This window comes from Musa acuminata, chromosome BXJ1-1 (assembly GCF_036884655.1).
Source record: "Musa acuminata AAA Group cultivar baxijiao chromosome BXJ1-1, Cavendish_Baxijiao_AAA, whole genome shotgun sequence".
Classification (NCBI taxonomy): domain Eukaryota; kingdom Viridiplantae; phylum Streptophyta; class Magnoliopsida; order Zingiberales; family Musaceae; genus Musa; species Musa acuminata.
Window position 1 is genome coordinate 27,282,054 of NC_088327.1, and position 20,468 is coordinate 27,302,521.

The window sequence follows — 20,468 nt, forward strand, 5'->3', positions numbered from 1 at the left end:
GACGTGCACATAGGCGAGGGACGAAGCACCCGAAACCGGTGCGATCATACCAGCACTAAATCACCGGATCCCATCAGAACTCCGAAGTTAAGCCTGCTTGGGCGAGAGTAGTACTAGGATGGGTGACCCCCCGGGAAGTCCTCGTGTTGCACTACTTTTTGCGTCCCGAGATACGAAACATCTCCCGTAGACCTCCGAGACGATTGTTTTCGGGCACGGAATTTGCCGTGACCGCTATGCAGTCAGTATCGTGGGGCTCGGAAAGAGCTTTCCGGATTTGGGTCGCAATAGAGATTCCGAGATCGTTCGAGAAAGTGCCGATGGTTACGGCGCGAGCTTCCCGTGACAGATACGCGGTCGTTGGGCTAGGGCTCGGAGAGAGCTTCCAATAGGGATTTCGTGATCGTTCGAGAAAGCGGCGGCGGTTTCGTGACGGGCCAGAGGCTCCGGACGTTGATGCGCCGGCCGCGACGTGCACATAGGCGAGGGACGAAGCACCCAAAACCGGTGAGATCATACCAGCACTAAATCACCAGATCCTATTAGAACTCCGAAGTTAAGCGTGCTTGGGCGAGAGTAGTACTAGGATGGGTGACCTCCCGGGAAGTCCTCGTGTTGCACTACTTTTTGCGTCCCGAGATACGAAACATCTCCCGTAGACCTCCGAGATGATTGTTTTCGGGCACGGAATTTGCCGTGACCGCTACGCAGTCAGTGTCGTGGGGCTCAGAAAGAGCTTTCCGGATTGGGGTCGCAATAGCGATTCCGAGATCGTTCGAGAAAGTGCCGATGGTTTCGGCGCGAGCTTGCCGTGACCGATACGCGGTCGTTGGGCTAGGGCTCGGAGAGAGATTCCAATAGGGATTTCGTGATCGTTCAAGAAAGCGCCGGCGGTTTCGTGACGGGCCAGAGGCTCCGTCGTTGGGCTAGGGCTCGGAGAGAGATTCCAATAGGGATTTCGTGATCGTTCAAGAAAGCGCCGGCGGTTTCGTGACGGGCCAGAGGCTCCGGACGTTGATGCGCCGGCCGCGACGTGCACATAGGCGAGGGACGAAGCACCCAAAACCGGTGCGATCATACCAGCACTAAATCACGGGATCCTATTAGAACTCCGAAGTTAAGCGTGCTTGGGCGAGAGTAGTACTAGGATGGGTGACCTCCCGGGAAGTCCTCGTGTTGCACTACTTTTTGCGTCCCGAGATACGAAACATCTCCCGTAGACCTCCGAGATGATTGTTTTCGGGCACGGAATTTGCCGTGACCGCTACGCAGTCAGTGTCGTGGGGCTCAGAAAGAGCTTTCCGGATTGGGGTCGCAATAGCGATTCCGAGATCGTTCGAGAAAGTGCCGATGGTTTCGGCGCGAGCTTGCCGTGACCGATACGCGGTCGTTGGGCTAGGGCTCGGAGAGAGATTCCAATAGGGATTTCGTGATCGTTCGAGAAAGCGCCGGCGGTTTCGTGACGGGCTAGAGGCTCCGGACGTTGATGCGCCGGCCGCGACGTGCACATAGGCGAGGGACGAAGCACCCGAAACCGGTGCGATCATACCAGCACTAAATCACCGGATCCCATCAGAACTCCGAAGTTAAGCCTGCTTGGGCGAGAGTAGTACTAGGATGGGTGACCCCCCGGGAAGTCCTCGTGTTGCACTACTTTTTGCGTCCCGAGATACGAAACATCTCCCGTAGACCTCCGAGACGATTGTTTTCGGGCACGGAATTTGCCGTGACCGCTATGCAGTCAGTATCGTGGGGCTCGGAAAGAGCTTTCCGGATTTGGGTCGCAATAGAGATTCCGAGATCGTTCGAGAAAGTGCCGATGGTTACGGCGCGTACTTCCCGTGACAGATACGCGGTCGTTGGGCTAGGGCTCGGAGAGAGCTTCCAATAGGGATTTCGTGATCGTTCGAGAAAGCGGCGGCGGTTTCGTGACGGGCCAGAGGCTCCGGACGTTGATGCGCCGGCCGCGACGTGCACATAGGCGAGGGACGAAGCACCCAAAACCGGTGCGATCATACCAGCACTAAATCACCGGATCCTATTAGAACTCCGAAGTTAAGCGTGCTTGGGCGAGAGTAGTACTAGGATGGGTGACCTCCCGGGAAGTCCTCGTGTTGCACTACTTTTTGCGTCCCGAGATAAGAAACATCTCCCGAAGACCTCCGAGATGATTGTTTTCGGGCACGGAATTTGCCGTGACCGCTACGCAGTCAGTGTCGTGGGGCTCGGAAAGAGCTTTCCGGCTTGGGGTCGCAATAGCGATTCCGAGATCGTTCGAGAAAGTGCCGATGGTTTCGGCGCGAGCTTGCCGTGACCGATACGCGGTCGTTGGGCTAGGGCTCGGAGAGAGATTCCAATAGGGATTTCGTGATCGTTCGAGAAAGCGCCGGCGGTTTCGTGACGGGCTAGAGGCTCCGGACGTTGATGCGCCGGCCGCGACGTGCACATAGGCGAGGGACGAAGCACCCGAAACCGGTGCGATCATACCAGCACTAAACCACCGGATCCCATCAGAACTCCGAAGTTAAGCGTGCTTGGGCGAGAGTAGTACTAGGATGGGTGACCCCCCGGGAAGTCCTCGTGTTGCACTACTTTTTGCATCCCGAGATACGAAACATCTCCCGTCGACCTCCGAGATGATTGTTTTCGGGCACGAAATTTGCCGTGACCGCTACGCAGTCAGTATCGTGGGGCTCGGAAAGAGCTTTCCGGATTGGGGTCGCAATAGTGATTCCGAGATCGTTCGAGAAAGTGCCGATGGTTTCGGCGCGAGCTTGCCGTGACCGATACGCGGTCGTTGGGCTAGGGTTCGGAGAGAGATTCCAATAGGGATTTCGTGATCGTTCGAGAAAGCGCCGGCGGTTTCGTGACGGGCTAGAGGCTCCGGACGTTGATGCGCCGGCCGCGACGTGCACATAGGCGAGGGACGAAGCACCCAAAACCGGTGCGATGATACCAGCACTAAATCACCGGATCCCATCAGAACTCCGAAGTTAAGCCTGCTTGGGCGAGAGTAGTACTAGGATGGGTGACCCCCCGGGAAGTCCTCGTGTTGCACTACTTTTTGCGTCCCGAGATACGAAACATCTCCCGTAGACCTCCGAGACGATTGTTTTCGGGCACGGAATTTGCCGTGACCGCTATGCAGTCAGTATCGTGGGGCTCGGAAAGAGCTTTCCGGATTTGGGTCGCAATAGAGATTCCGAGATCGTTCGAGAAAGTGCCGATGGTTACGGCGCGAGCTTCCCGTGACAGATACGCGGTCGTTGGGCTAGGGCTCGGAGAGAGCTTCCAATAGGGATTTCGTGATCGTTCGAGAAAGCGGCGGCGGTTTCGTGACGGGCCAGAGGCTCCGGACGTTGATGCGCCGGCCGCGACGTGCACATAGGCGAGGGACGAAGCACCCAAAACCGGTGCGATCATACCAGCACTAAATCACCGGATCATATTAGAACTCCGAAGTTAAGCGTGCTTGGGCGAGAGTAGTACTAGGATGGGTGACCTCCCGGGAAGTCCTCGTGTTGCACTACTTTTTGCGTCCCGAGATACGAAACATCTCCCGTAGACCTCCGAGATGATTGTTTTCGGGCACGGAATTTGCCGTGACCGCTACGCAGTCAGTGTCGTGGGGCTCAGAAAGAGCTTTCCGGATTGGGGTCGCAATAGCGATTCCGAGATCGTTCGAGAAAGTGCCGATGGTTTCGGCGCGAGCTTGCCGTGACCGATACGCGGTCGTTGAGCTAGGGCTCGGAGAGAGATTCCAATAGGGATTTCGTGATCGTTCGAGAAAGCGCCGGCGGTTTCGTGACGGGCTAGAGGCTCCGGACGTTGATGCGCCGGCCGCGACGTGCACATAGGCGAGGGACGAAGCACCCGAAACCGGTGCGATCATACCAGCACTAAATCACCGGATCCCATCAGAACTCCGAAGTTAAGCCTGCTTGGGCGAGAGTAGTACTAGGATGGGTGACCCCCCGGGAAGTCCTCGTGTTGCACTACTTTTTGCGTCCCGAGATACGAAACATCTCCCGTAGACCTCCGAGATGATTGTTTTCGGGCACGGAATTTGCCGTGACCGCTACGCAGTCAGTGTCGTGGGGCTCAGAAAGAGCTTTCCGGATTGGGGTCGCAATAGCGATTCCGAGATCGTTCGAGAAAGTGCCGATGGTTTCGGCGCGAGCTTGCCGTGACCGATACGCGGTCGTTGAGCTAGGGCTCGGAGAGAGATTCCAATAGGGATTTCGTGATCGTTCGAGAAAGCGCCGGCGGTTTCGTGACGGGCTAGAGGCTCCGGACGTTGATGCGCCGGCCGCGACGTGCACATAGGCGAGGGACGAAGCACCCGAAACCGGTGCGATCATACCAGCACTAAATCACCGGATCCCATCAGAACTCCGAAGTTAAGCCTGCTTGGGCGAGAGTAGTACTAGGATGGGTGACACCCCGGGAAGTCCTCGTGTTGCACTACTTTTTGCGTCCCGAGATACGAAACATCTCCCGTAGACCTCCGAGACGATTGTTTTCGGGCACGGAATTTGCCGTGACCGCTATGCAGTCAGTATCGTGGGGCTCGGAAAGAGCTTTCCAGATTTGGGTCGCAATAGAGATTCCGAGATCGTTCGAGAAAGTGCCGATGGTTACGGCGCGAGCTTCCCGTGACAGATACGCGGTCGTTGGGCTAGGGCTCGGAGAGAGCTTCCAATAGGGATTTCGTGATCGTTCGAGAAAGCGGCGGCGGTTTCGTGACGGGCCAGAGGCTCCGGACGTTGATGCGCCGGCCGCGACGTGCACATAGGCGAGGGACGAAGCACCCAAAACCGGTGCGATCATACCAGCACTAAATCACCGGATCCTATTAGAACTCCGAAGTTAAGCGTGCTTGGGCGAGAGTAGTACTAGGATGGGTGACCTCTCGGGAAGTCCTCGTGTTGCACTACTTTTTGCGTCCCGAGATACGAAACATCTCCCGTAGACCTCCGAGATGATTGTTTTCGGGCACGGAATTTTCCGTGACCGCTACGCAGTCAGTGTCGTGGGGCTCAGAAAGAGCTTTCCGGATTGGGGTCGCAATAGAGATTCCGAGATCGTTCGAGAAAGTGCCGATGGTTACGGCGCGAGCTTCCCGTGACAGATACGCGGTCGTTGGGCTAGGGCTCGGAGAGAGCTTCCAATAGGGATTTCGTGATCGTTCGAGAAAGCGGCGGCGGTTTCGTGACGGGCCAGAGGCTCCGGACGTTGATGCGCCGGCCGCGACGTGCACATAGGCGAGGGACGAAGCACCCAAAACCGGTGCGATCATACCAGCACTAAATCACCGGATCCTATTAGAACTCCGAAGTTAAGCGTGCTTGGGCGAGAGTAGTACTAGGATGGGTGACCTCCCGGGAAGTCCTCGTGTTGCACTACTTTTTGCGTCCCGAGATACGAAACATCTCCCGTAGACCTCCGAGATGATTGTTTTCGGGCACGGAATTTGCCGTGACCGCTACGCAGTCAGTGTCGTGGGGCTCAGAAAGAGCTTTCCGGATTGGGGTCGCAATAGCGATTCCGAGATCGTTCGAGAAAGTGCCGATGGTTTCGGCGCGAGCTTGCCGTGACCGATACGCGGTCGTTGAGCTAGGGCTCGGAGAGAGATTCCAATAGGGATTTCGTGATCGTTCGAGAAAGCGCCGGCGGTTTCGTGACGGGCTAGAGGCTACGGACGTTGATGCGCCGGCCGCGACGTGCACATAGGCGAGGGACGAAGCACCCGAAACCGGTGCGATCATACCAGCACTAAATCACCGGATCCCATCAGAACTCCGAAGTTAAGCCTGCTTGGGCGAGAGTAGTACTAGGATGGGTGACCCCCCGGGAAGTCCTCGTGTTGCACTACTTTTTGCGTCCCGAGATACGAAACATCTCCCGTAGACCTCCGAGACGATTGTTTTCGGGCACGGAATTTGCCGTGACCGCTATGCAGTCAGTATCGTGGGGCTCGGAAAGAGCTTTCCGGATTGGGGTCGCAATAGCGATTCCGAGATCGTTCGAGAAAGTGCCGATGGTTTCGGCGCGAGCTTGCCGTGACCGATACGCGGTCGTTGGGCTAGGGCTCGGAGAGAGCTTCCAATAGGGATTTCGTGATCGTTCGAGAAAGCGCCGGCGGTTTCGTGACGGGCCAGAGGCTCCGGACGTTGATGCGCCGGCCGCGACGTGCTCATAGGCGAGGGACGAAGCACCCGAAACCGGTGCGATCATACCAGCACTAAATCACCGGATCCCATCAGAACTCCGAAGTTAAGCCTGCTTGGGCGAGAGTAGTACTAGGATGGGTGACCCCCCGGGAAGTCCTCGTGTTGCACTACTTTTTGCGTCCCGAGATACGAAACATCTCCCGTAGACCTCCGAGACGATTGTTTTCGGGCACGGAATTTGCCGTGACCGCTATGCAGTCAGTATCGTGGGGCTCGGAAAGAGCTTTCCGGATTGGGGTCGCAATAGCGATTCCGAGATCGTTCGAGAAAGTGCCGATGGTTTCGGCGCGAGCTTGCCGTGACCGATACGCGGTCGTTGGGCTAGGGCTCGGAGAGAGCTTCCAATAGGGATTTCGTGATCGTTCGAGAAAGCGCCGGCGGTTTCGTGACGGGCCAGAGGCTCCGGACGTTGATGCGCCGGCCGCGACGTGCTCATAGGCGAGGGACGAAGCACCCGAAACCGGTGCGATCATACCAGCACTAAATCACCGGATCCCATCAGAACTCCGAAGTTAAGCCTGCTTGGGCGAGAGTAGTACTAGGATGGGTGACCCCCCGGGAAGTCCTCGTGTTGCACTACTTTTTGCGTCCCGAGATACGAAACATCTCCCGTAGACCTCCGAGACGATTGTTTTCGGGCACGGAATTTGCCGTGACCGCTATGCAGTCAGTATCGTGGGGCTCGGAAAGAGCTTTCCGGATTTGGGTCGCAATAGAGATTCCGAGATCGTTCGAGAAAGTGCCGATGGTTACGGCGCGAGCTTCCCGTGACAGATACGCGGTCGTTGGGCTAGGGCTCGGAGAGAGCTTCCAATAGGGATTTCGTGATCGTTCGAGAAAGCGGCGGCGGTTTCGTGACGGGCCAGAGGCTCCGGACGTTGATGCGCCGGCCGCGACGTGCACATAGGCGAGGGACGAAGCACCCAAAACCGGTGCGATCATACCAGCACTAAATCACCGGATCCTATTAGAACTCCGAAGTTAAGCGTGCTTGGGCGAGAGTAGTACTAGGATGGGTGACCTCCCGGGAAGTCCTCGTGTTGCACTACTTTTTGCGTCCCGAGATACGAAACATCTCCCGTAGACCTCCGAGATGATTGTTTTCGGGCACGGAATTTGCCGTGACCGCTACGCAGTCAGTGTCGTGGGGCTCAGAAAGAGCTTTCCGGATTGGGGTCGCAATAGCGATTCCGAGATCGTTCGAGAAAGTGCCGATGGTTTCGGCGCGAGCTTGCCGTGACCGATACGCGGTCGTTGAGCTAGGGCTCGGAGAGAGATTCCAATAGGGATTTCGTGATCGTTCGAGAAAGCGCCGGCGGTTTCGTGACGGGCTAGAGGCTCCGGACGTTGATGCGCCGGCCGCGACGTGCACATAGGCGAGGGACGAAGCACCCGAAACCGGTGCGATCATACCAGCACTAAATCACCGGATCCCATCAGAACTCCGAAGTTAAGCCTGCTTGGGCGAGAGTAGTACTAGGATGGGTGACCCCCCGGGAAGTCCTCGTGTTGCACTACTTTTTGCGTCCCGAGATACGAAACATCTCCCGTAGACCTCCGAGACGATTGTTTTCGGGCACGGAATTTGCCGTGACCGCTATGCAGTCAGTATCGTGGGGCTCGGAAAGAGCTTTCCGGATTTGGGTCGCAATAGAGATTCCGAGATCGTTCGAGAAAGTGCCGATGGTTACGGCGCGAGCTTCCCGTGACAGATACGCGGTCGTTGGGCTAGGGCTCGGAGAGAGCTTCCAATAGGGATTTCGTGATCGTTCGAGAAAGCGGCGGCGGTTTCGTGACGGGCCAGAGGCTCCGGACGTTGATGCGCCGGCCGCGACGTGCACATAGGCGAGGGACGAAGCACCCAAAACCGGTGCGATCATACCAGCACTAAATCACCGGATCATATTAGAACTCCGAAGTTAAGTGTGCTTGGGCGAGAGTAGTACTAGGATGGGTGACCTCCCGGGAAGTCCTCGTGTTGCACTACTTTTTGCGTCCCGAGATACGAAACATCTCCCGTAGACCTCCGAGATGATTGTTTTCGGGCACGGAATTTGCCGTGACCGCTACGCAGTCAGTGTCGTGGGGCTCAGAAAGAGCTTTCCGGATTGGGGTCGCAATAGCGATTCCGAGATCGTTCGAGAAAGTGCCGATGGTTTCGGCGCGAGCTTGCCGTGACCGATACGCGGTCGTTGAGCTAGGGCTCGGAGAGAGATTCCAATAGGGATTTCGTGATCGTTCGAGAAAGCGCCGGCGGTTTCGTGACGGGCTAGAGGCTCCGGACGTTGATGCGCCGGCCGCGACGTGCACATAGGCGAGGGACGAAGCACCCGAAACCGGTGCGATCATACCAGCACTAAATCACCGGATCCCATCAGAACTCCGAAGTTAAGCCTGCTTGGGCGAGAGTAGTACTAGGATGGGTGACCCCCCGGGAAGTCCTCGTGTTGCACTACTTTTTGCGTCCCGAGATACGAAACATCTCCCGTAGACCTCCGAGATGATTGTTTTCGGGCACGGAATTTGCCGTGACCGCTACGCAGTCAGTGTCGTGGGGCTCAGAAAGAGCTTTCCGGATTGGGGTCGCAATAGCGATTCCGAGATCGTTCGAGAAAGTGCCGATGGTTTCGGCGCGAGCTTGCCGTGACCGATACGCGGTCGTTGAGCTAGGGCTCGGAGAGAGATTCCAATAGGGATTTCGTGATCGTTCGAGAAAGCGCCGGCGGTTTCGTGACGGGCTAGAGGCTCCGGACGTTGATGCGCCGGCCGCGACGTGCACATAGGCGAGGGACGAAGCACCCGAAACCGGTGCGATCATACCAGCACTAAATCACCGGATCCCATCAGAACTCCGAAGTTAAGCCTGCTTGGGCGAGAGTAGTACTAGGATGGGTGACACCCCGGGAAGTCCTCGTGTTGCACTACTTTTTGCGTCCCGAGATACGAAACATCTCCCGTAGACCTCCGAGACGATTGTTTTCGGGCACGGAATTTGCCGTGACCGCTATGCAGTCAGTATCGTGGGGCTCGGAAAGAGCTTTCCAGATTTGGGTCGCAATAGAGATTCCGAGATCGTTCGAGAAAGTGCCGATGGTTACGGCGCGAGCTTCCCGTGACAGATACGCGGTCGTTGGGCTAGGGCTCGGAGAGAGCTTCCAATAGGGATTTCGTGATCGTTCGAGAAAGCGGCGGCGGTTTCGTGACGGGCCAGAGGCTCCGGACGTTGATGCGCCGGCCGCGACGTGCACATAGGCGAGGGACGAAGCACCCAAAACCGGTGCGATCATACCAGCACTAAATCACCGGATCCTATTAGAACTCCGAAGTTAAGCGTGCTTGGGCGAGAGTAGTACTAGGATGGGTGACCTCTCGGGAAGTCCTCGTGTTGCACTACTTTTTGCGTCCCGAGATACGAAACATCTCCCGTAGACCTCCGAGATGATTGTTTTCGGGCACGGAATTTTCCGTGACCGCTACGCAGTCAGTGTCGTGGGGCTCAGAAAGAGCTTTCCGGATTGGGGTCGCAATAGAGATTCCGAGATCGTTCGAGAAAGTGCCGATGGTTACGGCGCGAGCTTCCCGTGACAGATACGCGGTCGTTGGGCTAGGGCTCGGAGAGAGCTTCCAATAGGGATTTCGTGATCGTTCGAGAAAGCGGCGGCGGTTTCGTGACGGGCCAGAGGCTCCGGACGTTGATGCGCCGGCCGCGACGTGCACATAGGCGAGGGACGAAGCACCCAAAACCGGTGCGATCATACCAGCACTAAATCACCGGATCCTATTAGAACTCCGAAGTTAAGCGTGCTTGGGCGAGAGTAGTACTAGGATGGGTGACCTCCCGGGAAGTCCTCGTGTTGCACTACTTTTTGCGTCCCGAGATACGAAACATCTCCCGTAGACCTCCGAGATGATTGTTTTCGGGCACGGAATTTGCCGTGACCGCTACGCAGTCAGTGTCGTGGGGCTCAGAAAGAGCTTTCCGGATTGGGGTCGCAATAGCGATTCCGAGATCGTTCGAGAAAGTGCCGATGGTTTCGGCGCGAGCTTGCCGTGACCGATACGCGGTCGTTGAGCTAGGGCTCGGAGAGAGATTCCAATAGGGATTTCGTGATCGTTCGAGAAAGCGCCGGCGGTTTCGTGACGGGCTAGAGGCTACGGACGTTGATGCGCCGGCCGCGACGTGCACATAGGCGAGGGACGAAGCACCCGAAACCGGTGCGATCATACCAGCACTAAATCACCGGATCCCATCAGAACTCCGAAGTTAAGCCTGCTTGGGCGAGAGTAGTACTAGGATGGGTGACCCCCCGGGAAGTCCTCGTGTTGCACTACTTTTTGCGTCCCGAGATACGAAACATCTCCCGTAGACCTCCGAGACGATTGTTTTCGGGCACGGAATTTGCCGTGACCGCTATGCAGTCAGTATCGTGGGGCTCGGAAAGAGCTTTCCGGATTGGGGTCGCAATAGCGATTCCGAGATCGTTCGAGAAAGTGCCGATGGTTTCGGCGCGAGCTTGCCGTGACCGATACGCGGTCGTTGGGCTAGGGCTCGGAGAGAGCTTCCAATAGGGATTTCGTGATCGTTCGAGAAAGCGCCGGCGGTTTCGTGACGGGCCAGAGGCTCCGGACGTTGATGCGCCGGCCGCGACGTGCTCATAGGCGAGGGACGAAGCACCCGAAACCGGTGCGATCATACCAGCACTAAATCACCGGATCCCATCAGAACTCCGAAGTTAAGCCTGCTTGGGCGAGAGTAGTACTAGGATGGGTGACCCCCCGGGAAGTCCTCGTGTTGCACTACTTTTTGCGTCCCGAGATACGAAACATCTCCCGTAGACCTCCGAGACGATTGTTTTCGGGCACGGAATTTGCCGTGACCGCTATGCAGTCAGTATCGTGGGGCTCGGAAAGAGCTTTCCGGATTTGGGTCGCAATAGAGATTCCGAGATCGTTCGAGAAAGTGCCGATGGTTACGGCGCGAGCTTCCCGTGACAGATACGCGGTCGTTGGGCTAGGGCTCGGAGAGAGCTTCCAATAGGGATTTCGTGATCGTTCGAGAAAGCGGCGGCGGTTTCGTGACGGGCCAGAGGCTCCGGACGTTGATGCGCCGGCCGCGACGTGCACATAGGCGAGGGACGAAGCACCCAAAACCGGTGCGATCATACCAGCACTAAATCACCGGATCCTATTAGAACTCCGAAGTTAAGCGTGCTTGGGCGAGAGTAGTACTAGGATGGGTGACCTCCCGGGAAGTCCTCGTGTTGCACTACTTTTTGCGTCCCGAGATACGAAACATCTCCCGTAGACCTCCGAGATGATTGTTTTCGGGCACGGAATTTGCCGTGACCGCTACGCAGTCAGTGTCGTGGGGCTCAGAAAGAGCTTTCCGGATTGGGGTCGCAATAGCGATTCCGAGATCGTTCGAGAAAGTGCCGATGGTTTCGGCGCGAGCTTGCCGTGACCGATACGCGGTCGTTGAGCTAGGGCTCGGAGAGAGATTCCAATAGGGATTTCGTGATCGTTCGAGAAAGCGCCGGCGGTTTCGTGACGGGCTAGAGGCTCCGGACGTTGATGCGCCGGCCGCGACGTGCACATAGGCGAGGGACGAAGCACCCGAAACCGGTGCGATCATACCAGCACTAAATCACCGGATCCCATCAGAACTCCGAAGTTAAGCCTGCTTGGGCGAGAGTAGTACTAGGATGGGTGACCCCCCGGGAAGTCCTCGTGTTGCACTACTTTTTGCGTCCCGAGATACGAAACATCTCCCGTAGACCTCCGAGACGATTGTTTTCGGGCACGGAATTTGCCGTGACCGCTATGCAGTCAGTATCGTGGGGCTCGGAAAGAGCTTTCCGGATTTGGGTCGCAATAGAGATTCCGAGATCGTTCGAGAAAGTGCCGATGGTTACGGCGCGAGCTTCCCGTGACAGATACGCGGTCGTTGGGCTAGGGCTCGGAGAGAGCTTCCAATAGGGATTTCGTGATCGTTCGAGAAAGCGGCGGCGGTTTCGTGACGGGCCAGAGGCTCCGGACGTTGATGCGCCGGCCGCGACGTGCACATAGGCGAGGGACGAAGCACCCAAAACCGGTGCGATCATACCAGCACTAAATCACCGGATCATATTAGAACTCCGAAGTTAAGCGTGCTTGGGCGAGAGTAGTACTAGGATGGGTGACCTCCCGGGAAGTCCTCGTGTTGCACTACTTTTTGCGTCCCGAGATACGAAACATCTCCCGTAGACCTCCGAGATGATTGTTTTCGGGCACGGAATTTGCCGTGACCGCTACGCAGTCAGTGTCGTGGGGCTCAGAAAGAGCTTTCCGGATTGGGGTCGCAATAGCGATTCCGAGATCGTTCGAGAAAGTGCCGATGGTTTCGGCGCGAGCTTGCCGTGACCGATACGCGGTCGTTGAGCTAGGGCTCGGAGAGAGATTCCAATAGGGATTTCGTGATCGTTCGAGAAAGCGCCGGCGGTTTCGTGACGGGCTAGAGGCTCCGGACGTTGATGCGCCGGCCGCGACGTGCACATAGGCGAGGGACGAAGCACCCGAAACCGGTGCGATCATACCAGCACTAAATCACCGGATCCCATCAGAACTCCGAAGTTAAGCCTGCTTGGGCGAGAGTAGTACTAGGATGGGTGACCCCCCGGGAAGTCCTCGTGTTGCACTACTTTTTGCGTCCCGAGATACGAAACATCTCCCGTAGACCTCCGAGATGATTGTTTTCGGGCACGGAATTTGCCGTGACCGCTACGCAGTCAGTGTCGTGGGGCTCAGAAAGAGCTTTCCGGATTGGGGTCGCAATAGCGATTCCGAGATCGTTCGAGAAAGTGCCGATGGTTTCGGCGCGAGCTTGCCGTGACCGATACGCGGTCGTTGAGCTAGGGCTCGGAGAGAGATTCCAATAGGGATTTCGTGATCGTTCGAGAAAGCGCCGGCGGTTTCGTGACGGGCTAGAGGCTCCGGACGTTGATGCGCCGGCCGCGACGTGCACATAGGCGAGGGACGAAGCACCCGAAACCGGTGCGATCATACCAGCACTAAATCACCGGATCCCATCAGAACTCCGAAGTTAAGCCTGCTTGGGCGAGAGTAGTACTAGGATGGGTGACACCCCGGGAAGTCCTCGTGTTGCACTACTTTTTGCGTCCCGAGATACGAAACATCTCCCGTAGACCTCCGAGACGATTGTTTTCGGGCACGGAATTTGCCGTGACCGCTATGCAGTCAGTATCGTGGGGCTCGGAAAGAGCTTTCCAGATTTGGGTCGCAATAGAGATTCCGAGATCGTTCGAGAAAGTGCCGATGGTTACGGCGCGAGCTTCCCGTGACAGATACGCGGTCGTTGGGCTAGGGCTCGGAGAGAGCTTGCAATAGGGATTTCGTGATCGTTCGAGAAAGCGGCGGCGGTTTCGTGACGGGCCAGAGGCTCCGGACGTTGATGCGCCGGCCGCGACGTGCACATAGGCGAGGGACGAAGCACCCAAAACCGGTGCGATCATACCAGCACTAAATCACCGGATCCTATTAGAACTCCGAAGTTAAGCGTGCTTGGGCGAGAGTAGTACTAGGATGGGTGACCTCCCGGGAAGTCCTCGTGTTGCACTACTTTTTGCGTCCCGAGATACGAAACATCTCCCGTAGACCTCCGAGATGATTGTTTTCGGGCACGGAATTTGCCGTGACCGCTACGCAGTCAGTGTCGTGGGGCTCAGAAAGAGCTTTCCGGATTGGGGTCGCAATAGCGATTCCGAGATCGTTCGAGAAAGTGCCGATGGTTTCGGCGCGAGCTTGCCGTGACCGATACGCGGTCGTTGAGCTAGGGCTCGGAGAGAGATTCCAATAGGGATTTCGTGATCGTTCGAGAAAGCGCCGGCGGTTTCGTGACGGGCTAGAGGCTACGGACGTTGATGCGCCGGCCGCGACGTGCACATAGGCGAGGGACGAAGCACCCGAAACCGGTGCGATCATACCAGCACTAAATCACCGGATCCCATCAGAACTCCGAAGTTAAGCCTGCTTGGGCGAGAGTAGTACTAGGATGGGTGACCCCCCGGGAAGTCCTCGTGTTGCACTACTTTTTGCGTCCCGAGATACGAAACATCTCCCGTAGACCTCCGAGACGATTGTTTTCGGGCACGGAATTTGCCGTGACCGCTATGCAGTCAGTATCGTGGGGCTCGGAAAGAGCTTTCCGGATTGGGGTCGCAATAGCGATTCCGAGATCGTTCGAGAAAGTGCCGATGGTTTCGGCGCGAGCTTGCCGTGACCGATACGCGGTCGTTGGGCTAGGGCTCGGAGAGAGCTTCCAATAGGGATTTCGTGATCGTTCGAGAAAGCGCCGGCGGTTTCGTGACGGGCCAGAGGCTCCGGACGTTGATGCGCCGGCCGCGACGTGCTCATAGGCGAGGGACGAAGCACCCGAAACCGGTGCGATCATACCAGCACTAAATCACCGGATCCCATCAGAACTCCGAAGTTAAGCCTGCTTGGGCGAGAGTAGTACTAGGATGGGTGACCCCCCGGGAAGTCCTCGTGTTGCACTACTTTTTGCGTCCCGAGATACGAAACATCTCCCGTAGACCTCCGAGACGATTGTTTTCGGGCACGGAATTTGCCGTGACCGCTATGCAGTCAGTATCGTGGGGCTCGGAAAGAGCTTTCCGGATTGGGGTCGCAATAGCGATTCCGAGATCGTTCGAGAAAGTGCCGATGGTTTCGGCGCGAGCTTGCCGTGACCGATACGCGGTCGTTGGGCTAGGGCTCGGAGAGAGCTTCCAATAGGGATTTCGTGATCGTTCGAGAAAGCGCCGGCGGTTTCGTGACGGGCCAGAGGCTCCGGACGTTGATGCGCCGGCCGCGACGTGCTCATAGGCGAGGGACGAAGCACCCGAAACCGGTGCGATCATACCAGCACTAAATCACCGGATCCCATCAGAACTCCGAAGTTAAGCCTGCTTGGGCGAGAGTAGTACTAGGATGGGTGACCCCCCGGGAAGTCCTCGTGTTGCACTACTTTTTGCGTCCCGAGATACGAAACATCTCCCGTAGACCTCCGAGACGATTGTTTTCGGGCACGGAATTTGCCGTGACCGCTATGCAGTCAGTATCGTGGGGCTCGGAAAGAGCTTTCCGGATTTGGGTCGCAATAGAGATTCCGAGATCGTTCGAGAAAGTGCCGATGGTTACGGCGCGAGCTTCCCGTGACAGATACGCGGTCGTTGGGCTAGGGCTCGGAGAGAGCTTCCAATAGGGATTTCGTGATCGTTCGAGAAAGCGGCGGCGGTTTCGTGACGGGCCAGAGGCTCCGGACGTTGATGCGCCGGCCGCGACGTGCACATAGGCGAGGGACGAAGCACCCAAAACCGGTGCGATCATACCAGCACTAAATCACCGGATCCTATTAGAACTCCGAAGTTAAGCGTGCTTGGGCGAGAGTAGTACTAGGATGGGTGACCTCTCGGGAAGTCCTCGTGTTGCACTACTTTTTGCGTCCCGAGATACGAAACATATCCCGTAGACCTCCGAGATGATTGTTTTCGGGCACGGAATTTGCCGTGACCGCTACGCAGTCAGTGTCGTGGGGCTCAGAAAGAGCTTTCCGGATTGGGGTCGCAATAGCGATTCCGAGATCGTTCGAGAAAGTGCCGATGGTTTCGGCGCGAGCTTGCCGTGACCGATACGCGGTCGTTGAGCTAGGGCTCGGAGAGAGATTCCAATAGGGATTTCGTGATCGTTCGAGAAAGCGCCGGCGGTTTCGTGACGGGCTAGAGGCTACGGACGTTGATGCGCCGGCCGCGACGTGCACATAGGCGAGGGACGAAACACCCGAAACCGGTGCGATCATACCAGCACTAAATCACCGGATCCCATCAGAACTCCGAAGTTAAGCCTGCTTGGGCGAGAGTAGTACTAGGATGGGTGACCCCCCGGGAAGTCCTCGTGTTGCACTACTTTTTGCGTCCCGAGATACGAAACATCTCCCGTAGACCTCCGAGACGATTGTTTTCGGGCACGGAATTTGCCGTGACCGCTATGCAGTCAGTATCGTGGGGCTCGGAAAGAGCTTTCCGGATTGGGGTCGCAATAGCGATTCCGAGATCGTTCGAGAAAGTGCCGATGGTTTCGGCGCGAGCTTGCCGTGACCGATACGCGGTAGTTGGGCTAGGGCTCGGAGAGAGCTTCCAATAGGGATTTCGTGATCGTTCGAGAAAGCGCCGGCGGTTTCGTGACGGGCCAGAGGCTCCGGACGTTGATGCGCCGGCCGCGACGTGCTCATAGGCGAGGGACGAAGCACCCGAAACCGGTGCGATCATACCAGCACTAAATCACCGGATCCCATCAGAACTCCGAAGTTAAGCCTGCTTGGGCGAGAGTAGTACTAGGATGGGTGACCCCCCGGGAAGTCCTCGTGTTGCACTACTTTTTGCGTCCCGAGATACGAAACATCTCCCGTAGACCTCCGAGATGATTGTTTTCGGGCACGGAATTTGCCGTGACCGCTACGCAGTCAGTGTCGTGGGGCTCAGAAAGAGCTTTCCGTATTGGGGTCGCAATAGCGATTCCGAGATCGTTCGAGAAAGTGCCGATGGTTTCGGCGCGAGCTTGCCGTGACCGATACGCGGTCGTTGAGCTAGGGCTCGGAGAGAGATTCCAATAGGGATTTCGTGATCGTTCGAGAAAGCGCCGACGGTTTCGTGACGGGCAAGAGGCTCCGGACGTTGATGCGCCGGCCGCGACGTGCACATAGGCGTGGGACGAAGCACCCGAAACCGGTGCGATCATACCAGCACTAAAGCACCGGATCCCATCAGAACTCCGAAGTTAAGCGTGCTAGGGCGAGAGTAGCACTAGGATGGGTGACCCCCCGGGAAGACCTCGTGTTGCACTCCTTTTTGCGTCCCGAGATACGAAACATCTCCCGTAGTTCTCCGAAACGATAGTTTTCGGGCACGGAATTTGCCGTGACCGCTATGCAGTCAGTATCGTGGGGCTGGGAAAGAGCTTTCCGGATTGGGGTCGCAATAGCTATTCCGAGATCGTTTGAGAAAGTGTCGATGGTTTCGGCGCGAGCCTGCCGTGACCGATACGCAGTCGTTGGGCTAGGACTCGGAGAGAGCTTGCAATAGGGATTTCGTAATCTTTCGAGAAAGCGCCGACAGTTTCATGACGGGCAAGAGGCTCCGGACGTTGATGCGGGGGCCGCGACGTGCACATAGGCGAGGGACGAAGCACCCGAAACCGGTGCGATCATACCAGCACTAAAGCACCGGATCCCATCAGAACTCCGAAGTTAAGCGTGCTTGGGCAAGAGTAGTACTAGGATGGGTGACCCATCGGGATGTCCTCGTGTTGCACTCCTTTTTGCGTCCCGAGATACGAAACATCTTTCGTAGAGCACCGAGACGATTGTTTTCGGGCACGGAATTTGCCGTGACCGCTATGCAGTCAGTATCGTGGGGCTCGGAGAGTACTTTCCGGATTGGGGTCGCAATAGCGATTCAGATATCGTTCGAGAAAGTGTCGATGGTTTCGGCGCGAGCTTGCCGTGACCGATACGCAGTGGTTGGGCTAGGGCTCGGAGAGAGCTTGCAATAGGGATTTCGTAATCTTTCGAGAAAGCGCCGACGGTTTCATGACGGGCAAGAGGCTCCGGACGTTGATGCGCCGGCCGCGACGTGCACATAAGCGAGGGACGAAGCACCCGAAACCGGTGCTATCATACCAGCACTAAAGCACCGGATCCGATAAGAACTCCGAAGTTAAGCGTGCTTGGGCGAGAGTAGTACTAGGATGGGTGACCCCCCGGGAAGACCTCGTGTTGCACTCCTTTTTTCGTCCCGAGATACGAAACATCTCCCGTAGACATCCGAGACGATTGTTTTCGGGCACGGAATTTGCCGTGACCAATACGCAGTCTGTATCGTGGGGTTCGGATAGAGCTTTCTGGATTGGGGTCGCAATAGCGATTCCGAGATCGTTCGAGAAAGTGTCGATGGTTTCGGCGCGAGCTTGCCGTGACCGATACGCAGTGGTTGGGCTAGGGCTCGGAGAGAGCTTGCAATAGGGATTTCGTAATCTTTCGAGAAAGCGCCGACGGTTTCATGAAGGGCAAGAGGCTCCGGACGTTGATGCGCCGGCCGCGACGTGCACATAGGCGAGGGACGAAGCACCCGAAATCGGTGCTAACATACCAGCACTAAAGCACCGGATCCGATAAGAACTCCGAAGTTAAGCGTGCTTGGGCGAGAGTAGTACTAGGATGGGTGACCCCCCGGGAAGACCTCGTGTTGCACTCCTTTTTGCGTCCCGAGATACGAAACATCTCCCGTAGAGCTCCGAGACGATAGTTTTCGGGCACGGAATTTGCCGGGACCGCTATGCAGTCAGAATCGTGGGGCTCGGAAAGAGCTTTCCGGATTGGGGTCGCAATAGCGATTCCGAGATCGTTCGAGAAAGTGTCGATAGTTTCGGCGCGAGCTTGCTTTGACCGATACGCAGTCGTTGGGCCACGGCTCGGAGAGAGCTTGCAATAGGGATTTCGTAATCTTTCGAGAAAGCGCCGACGGTTTGATGACGGGCAAGAGGCTCCGGACGTTGATGCGCCGGCCGCGACGTGCACATAGGCGAGGGACGAAGCACCCGAAACCGGTGCGATCATACCAGCACTAAAGCATAGGATCCCATCAGAACTCCGAATTTAAGCGTGCTTGGGCGAGAGTAGTACTAGGATGGTTGACCCCCCGGGATGTCCTCGTGTTGCACTCCTTTTTGCGTCCCGAGATACGAAACATCTCCCGTAGAGCTCCGAGACGATAGTTTTAGGGCACGGAATTTGCCGTGACCGCTATGCAGTCAGTATCGTGGGGTTCGGAAAGAGCTTTCCGGATTGGGGTCGCAATAGCGATTCCGAGATCGTTCGAGAAAGTGTCGATGGTTTCGGCACGAGCTTGCCTTGACCGATACGCAGTCGTTGGGCTACGGCTCGGAGAGAGCTTGCAATAGGGATTTCGTAATCTTTCGAGAAAGCGCCGACGGTTTAATGACGGGCAAGAGGCTCCGGGCGTTGATGCGCCGCCCGCGACGTGCACATAGGCGAGGGACGAAGCACCCGAAACCGTTGCGATCATACCAGCACTAAAGCACCGGATCCCATCAGAACTCCGAAGTTAAGCGTGCTTGGGCGAGAGTAGTACTAGGATGGTTGACCCCCCGGGATGTCCTCGTGTTGCACTCCTTTTTGCGTCCCGAGATACGAAACATCTCCCGTAGAGCTCCGATACGATTGTTTTCGGGCACGGAATTTGCCTTTACCGCTATGCAGTCAGTATCGTGGGGCTCGGAGAGAGCTTTCTGGATTGGAGTCGCAATAGCGATTCCGAGATCGTTCGAGAAAGTGTCGATTGTTTCGGCGCGAGATTGCCGTGACCGATACGCAGTCGTTGGGCTAGGGCTCGGAGAGAGCTTGCAATAGGGATTTCGAGATCGTTCGAGAAAGCGTCGACGGTTACGTGACGGGCAAGAGGCTTCGGACGTTGATGCACCGGCCGCGACGTGCAAATAGGCGAGGGACGAAGCACCCGAAACCGGTGCGATCATACCAGCACTAAAGCACCGGATCCCATAAGAACTTCGAAGTTAAGCGTGCTTGGGCGAGAGTAGTACTAGGATGGGTGACCCCCCGGGAAGACCTCGTGTTGCACACCTTTTTGCGTCCCGAGATACGAAACATCTCCCGTAGAGCTCCGAGACGATAGTTTTCGGGCACGAAATTTGCCGTGACCGTTATGCAGTCAGTATCGTTGGGCTCGGAAAGAGCTTTCCGGATTGGGGTCGCAATTGCGATTCCGAGATCGTTCGAGAAAGTGTCGATAGTTTCGGCGCGAGCTTGCCGTGACCGATACGCAGTGGTTGGGCTAGGGCTCGGAGAGAGCTTGCAATAGGGATTTCGTAATCTTTCGAGAAAGCGCCGACGGTTTCATGACGGGCAAGAGGCTCCGGACGTTGATGCGCCGGCCGCGACGTGCACATCGGCGAGGGACGATGCACCCGAAACCGGTGCTATCATACCAGCACTAAAGCACCGGATCCCATCAGAACTCCGAAGTTAAGCGTGTTTGGGCGAGAGTAGTACTAGGATCGGTGATCCCCCGGGAAGACCTCGTGTTGCATTCCTTTTTGCGTCCCGAGATACGAAACATCTCCCGTAGAGCTCCGAGACGATAGTTT

At 56.7% G+C, this 20,468-nt stretch overlaps 44 non-coding genes across 44 annotated transcripts; all 44 read left to right on the forward strand.

The window, feature by feature from the left end:
• The first annotated feature begins 36 nt into the window (after nucleotides 1-36).
• Nucleotides 37-155, forward strand: LOC135588106 (5S ribosomal RNA). The gene has a single exon (XR_010476093.1). It is a non-coding gene; the product is annotated as a 5S ribosomal RNA (ribosomal RNA).
• Nucleotides 156-505: 350 nt separating this feature from the next.
• LOC135592147 (5S ribosomal RNA) lies at nucleotides 506-624 on the forward strand. Its single transcript, XR_010478918.1, has one exon. It is a non-coding gene; the product is annotated as a 5S ribosomal RNA (ribosomal RNA).
• Nucleotides 625-1,066: 442 nt separating this feature from the next.
• Nucleotides 1,067-1,185, forward strand: LOC135589866 (5S ribosomal RNA). The gene has a single exon (XR_010477278.1). It is a non-coding gene; the product is annotated as a 5S ribosomal RNA (ribosomal RNA).
• Nucleotides 1,186-1,535: 350 nt separating this feature from the next.
• Nucleotides 1,536-1,654, forward strand: LOC135588112 (5S ribosomal RNA). Its single transcript, XR_010476095.1, has one exon. It is a non-coding gene; the product is annotated as a 5S ribosomal RNA (ribosomal RNA).
• Nucleotides 1,655-2,004: 350 nt separating this feature from the next.
• On the forward strand, nucleotides 2,005-2,123 carry LOC135594112 (5S ribosomal RNA). Its single transcript, XR_010480004.1, has one exon. It is a non-coding gene; the product is annotated as a 5S ribosomal RNA (ribosomal RNA).
• A 350-nt stretch (nucleotides 2,124-2,473) lies between these two features.
• Nucleotides 2,474-2,592, forward strand: LOC135588199 (5S ribosomal RNA). Its single transcript, XR_010476141.1, has one exon. It is a non-coding gene; the product is annotated as a 5S ribosomal RNA (ribosomal RNA).
• Nucleotides 2,593-2,942: 350 nt separating this feature from the next.
• Nucleotides 2,943-3,061, forward strand: LOC135589105 (5S ribosomal RNA). Its single transcript, XR_010476600.1, has one exon. It is a non-coding gene; the product is annotated as a 5S ribosomal RNA (ribosomal RNA).
• Nucleotides 3,062-3,411: 350 nt separating this feature from the next.
• Nucleotides 3,412-3,530, forward strand: LOC135589144 (5S ribosomal RNA). Its single transcript, XR_010476614.1, has one exon. It is a non-coding gene; the product is annotated as a 5S ribosomal RNA (ribosomal RNA).
• Nucleotides 3,531-3,880: 350 nt separating this feature from the next.
• On the forward strand, nucleotides 3,881-3,999 carry LOC135588113 (5S ribosomal RNA). The gene has a single exon (XR_010476107.1). It is a non-coding gene; the product is annotated as a 5S ribosomal RNA (ribosomal RNA).
• Nucleotides 4,000-4,349: 350 nt separating this feature from the next.
• LOC135591762 (5S ribosomal RNA) lies at nucleotides 4,350-4,468 on the forward strand. Its single transcript, XR_010478603.1, has one exon. It is a non-coding gene; the product is annotated as a 5S ribosomal RNA (ribosomal RNA).
• A 350-nt stretch (nucleotides 4,469-4,818) lies between these two features.
• LOC135588496 (5S ribosomal RNA) lies at nucleotides 4,819-4,937 on the forward strand. The gene has a single exon (XR_010476304.1). It is a non-coding gene; the product is annotated as a 5S ribosomal RNA (ribosomal RNA).
• Nucleotides 4,938-5,287: 350 nt separating this feature from the next.
• On the forward strand, nucleotides 5,288-5,406 carry LOC135594119 (5S ribosomal RNA). The gene has a single exon (XR_010480005.1). It is a non-coding gene; the product is annotated as a 5S ribosomal RNA (ribosomal RNA).
• Nucleotides 5,407-5,756: 350 nt separating this feature from the next.
• Nucleotides 5,757-5,875, forward strand: LOC135588115 (5S ribosomal RNA). Its single transcript, XR_010476109.1, has one exon. It is a non-coding gene; the product is annotated as a 5S ribosomal RNA (ribosomal RNA).
• A 350-nt stretch (nucleotides 5,876-6,225) lies between these two features.
• Nucleotides 6,226-6,344, forward strand: LOC135588118 (5S ribosomal RNA). The gene has a single exon (XR_010476110.1). It is a non-coding gene; the product is annotated as a 5S ribosomal RNA (ribosomal RNA).
• Nucleotides 6,345-6,694: 350 nt separating this feature from the next.
• Nucleotides 6,695-6,813, forward strand: LOC135588123 (5S ribosomal RNA). Its single transcript, XR_010476114.1, has one exon. It is a non-coding gene; the product is annotated as a 5S ribosomal RNA (ribosomal RNA).
• A 350-nt stretch (nucleotides 6,814-7,163) lies between these two features.
• Nucleotides 7,164-7,282, forward strand: LOC135594124 (5S ribosomal RNA). The gene has a single exon (XR_010480006.1). It is a non-coding gene; the product is annotated as a 5S ribosomal RNA (ribosomal RNA).
• Nucleotides 7,283-7,632: 350 nt separating this feature from the next.
• LOC135588127 (5S ribosomal RNA) lies at nucleotides 7,633-7,751 on the forward strand. Its single transcript, XR_010476116.1, has one exon. It is a non-coding gene; the product is annotated as a 5S ribosomal RNA (ribosomal RNA).
• A 350-nt stretch (nucleotides 7,752-8,101) lies between these two features.
• LOC135590196 (5S ribosomal RNA) lies at nucleotides 8,102-8,220 on the forward strand. Its single transcript, XR_010477608.1, has one exon. It is a non-coding gene; the product is annotated as a 5S ribosomal RNA (ribosomal RNA).
• A 350-nt stretch (nucleotides 8,221-8,570) lies between these two features.
• On the forward strand, nucleotides 8,571-8,689 carry LOC135588128 (5S ribosomal RNA). The gene has a single exon (XR_010476119.1). It is a non-coding gene; the product is annotated as a 5S ribosomal RNA (ribosomal RNA).
• Nucleotides 8,690-9,039: 350 nt separating this feature from the next.
• Nucleotides 9,040-9,158, forward strand: LOC135591773 (5S ribosomal RNA). The gene has a single exon (XR_010478606.1). It is a non-coding gene; the product is annotated as a 5S ribosomal RNA (ribosomal RNA).
• Nucleotides 9,159-9,508: 350 nt separating this feature from the next.
• Nucleotides 9,509-9,627, forward strand: LOC135588502 (5S ribosomal RNA). Its single transcript, XR_010476305.1, has one exon. It is a non-coding gene; the product is annotated as a 5S ribosomal RNA (ribosomal RNA).
• Nucleotides 9,628-9,977: 350 nt separating this feature from the next.
• LOC135594131 (5S ribosomal RNA) lies at nucleotides 9,978-10,096 on the forward strand. Its single transcript, XR_010480007.1, has one exon. It is a non-coding gene; the product is annotated as a 5S ribosomal RNA (ribosomal RNA).
• Nucleotides 10,097-10,446: 350 nt separating this feature from the next.
• Nucleotides 10,447-10,565, forward strand: LOC135588132 (5S ribosomal RNA). Its single transcript, XR_010476121.1, has one exon. It is a non-coding gene; the product is annotated as a 5S ribosomal RNA (ribosomal RNA).
• A 350-nt stretch (nucleotides 10,566-10,915) lies between these two features.
• Nucleotides 10,916-11,034, forward strand: LOC135588136 (5S ribosomal RNA). The gene has a single exon (XR_010476122.1). It is a non-coding gene; the product is annotated as a 5S ribosomal RNA (ribosomal RNA).
• A 350-nt stretch (nucleotides 11,035-11,384) lies between these two features.
• On the forward strand, nucleotides 11,385-11,503 carry LOC135594134 (5S ribosomal RNA). The gene has a single exon (XR_010480008.1). It is a non-coding gene; the product is annotated as a 5S ribosomal RNA (ribosomal RNA).
• Nucleotides 11,504-11,853: 350 nt separating this feature from the next.
• On the forward strand, nucleotides 11,854-11,972 carry LOC135588143 (5S ribosomal RNA). The gene has a single exon (XR_010476126.1). It is a non-coding gene; the product is annotated as a 5S ribosomal RNA (ribosomal RNA).
• A 350-nt stretch (nucleotides 11,973-12,322) lies between these two features.
• On the forward strand, nucleotides 12,323-12,441 carry LOC135589150 (5S ribosomal RNA). The gene has a single exon (XR_010476617.1). It is a non-coding gene; the product is annotated as a 5S ribosomal RNA (ribosomal RNA).
• Nucleotides 12,442-12,791: 350 nt separating this feature from the next.
• Nucleotides 12,792-12,910, forward strand: LOC135588146 (5S ribosomal RNA). The gene has a single exon (XR_010476128.1). It is a non-coding gene; the product is annotated as a 5S ribosomal RNA (ribosomal RNA).
• Nucleotides 12,911-13,260: 350 nt separating this feature from the next.
• Nucleotides 13,261-13,379, forward strand: LOC135591784 (5S ribosomal RNA). The gene has a single exon (XR_010478607.1). It is a non-coding gene; the product is annotated as a 5S ribosomal RNA (ribosomal RNA).
• Nucleotides 13,380-13,729: 350 nt separating this feature from the next.
• On the forward strand, nucleotides 13,730-13,848 carry LOC135594139 (5S ribosomal RNA). Its single transcript, XR_010480009.1, has one exon. It is a non-coding gene; the product is annotated as a 5S ribosomal RNA (ribosomal RNA).
• A 350-nt stretch (nucleotides 13,849-14,198) lies between these two features.
• On the forward strand, nucleotides 14,199-14,317 carry LOC135588150 (5S ribosomal RNA). The gene has a single exon (XR_010476129.1). It is a non-coding gene; the product is annotated as a 5S ribosomal RNA (ribosomal RNA).
• A 350-nt stretch (nucleotides 14,318-14,667) lies between these two features.
• Nucleotides 14,668-14,786, forward strand: LOC135588154 (5S ribosomal RNA). Its single transcript, XR_010476130.1, has one exon. It is a non-coding gene; the product is annotated as a 5S ribosomal RNA (ribosomal RNA).
• Nucleotides 14,787-15,136: 350 nt separating this feature from the next.
• LOC135588160 (5S ribosomal RNA) lies at nucleotides 15,137-15,255 on the forward strand. The gene has a single exon (XR_010476131.1). It is a non-coding gene; the product is annotated as a 5S ribosomal RNA (ribosomal RNA).
• Nucleotides 15,256-15,605: 350 nt separating this feature from the next.
• Nucleotides 15,606-15,724, forward strand: LOC135588506 (5S ribosomal RNA). Its single transcript, XR_010476307.1, has one exon. It is a non-coding gene; the product is annotated as a 5S ribosomal RNA (ribosomal RNA).
• Nucleotides 15,725-16,074: 350 nt separating this feature from the next.
• LOC135588165 (5S ribosomal RNA) lies at nucleotides 16,075-16,193 on the forward strand. The gene has a single exon (XR_010476134.1). It is a non-coding gene; the product is annotated as a 5S ribosomal RNA (ribosomal RNA).
• A 350-nt stretch (nucleotides 16,194-16,543) lies between these two features.
• On the forward strand, nucleotides 16,544-16,662 carry LOC135588172 (5S ribosomal RNA). The gene has a single exon (XR_010476137.1). It is a non-coding gene; the product is annotated as a 5S ribosomal RNA (ribosomal RNA).
• Nucleotides 16,663-17,012: 350 nt separating this feature from the next.
• On the forward strand, nucleotides 17,013-17,131 carry LOC135593965 (5S ribosomal RNA). Its single transcript, XR_010479916.1, has one exon. It is a non-coding gene; the product is annotated as a 5S ribosomal RNA (ribosomal RNA).
• A 350-nt stretch (nucleotides 17,132-17,481) lies between these two features.
• On the forward strand, nucleotides 17,482-17,600 carry LOC135590870 (5S ribosomal RNA). Its single transcript, XR_010478279.1, has one exon. It is a non-coding gene; the product is annotated as a 5S ribosomal RNA (ribosomal RNA).
• Nucleotides 17,601-17,950: 350 nt separating this feature from the next.
• LOC135589800 (5S ribosomal RNA) lies at nucleotides 17,951-18,069 on the forward strand. The gene has a single exon (XR_010477212.1). It is a non-coding gene; the product is annotated as a 5S ribosomal RNA (ribosomal RNA).
• A 350-nt stretch (nucleotides 18,070-18,419) lies between these two features.
• On the forward strand, nucleotides 18,420-18,538 carry LOC135591641 (5S ribosomal RNA). Its single transcript, XR_010478580.1, has one exon. It is a non-coding gene; the product is annotated as a 5S ribosomal RNA (ribosomal RNA).
• Nucleotides 18,539-18,888: 350 nt separating this feature from the next.
• Nucleotides 18,889-19,007, forward strand: LOC135592465 (5S ribosomal RNA). The gene has a single exon (XR_010479069.1). It is a non-coding gene; the product is annotated as a 5S ribosomal RNA (ribosomal RNA).
• Nucleotides 19,008-19,357: 350 nt separating this feature from the next.
• LOC135590295 (5S ribosomal RNA) lies at nucleotides 19,358-19,476 on the forward strand. The gene has a single exon (XR_010477707.1). It is a non-coding gene; the product is annotated as a 5S ribosomal RNA (ribosomal RNA).
• A 350-nt stretch (nucleotides 19,477-19,826) lies between these two features.
• Nucleotides 19,827-19,945, forward strand: LOC135588537 (5S ribosomal RNA). Its single transcript, XR_010476321.1, has one exon. It is a non-coding gene; the product is annotated as a 5S ribosomal RNA (ribosomal RNA).
• Nucleotides 19,946-20,295: 350 nt separating this feature from the next.
• LOC135592347 (5S ribosomal RNA) lies at nucleotides 20,296-20,414 on the forward strand. The gene has a single exon (XR_010479005.1). It is a non-coding gene; the product is annotated as a 5S ribosomal RNA (ribosomal RNA).
• Nucleotides 20,415-20,468: the final 54 nt, after the last annotated feature.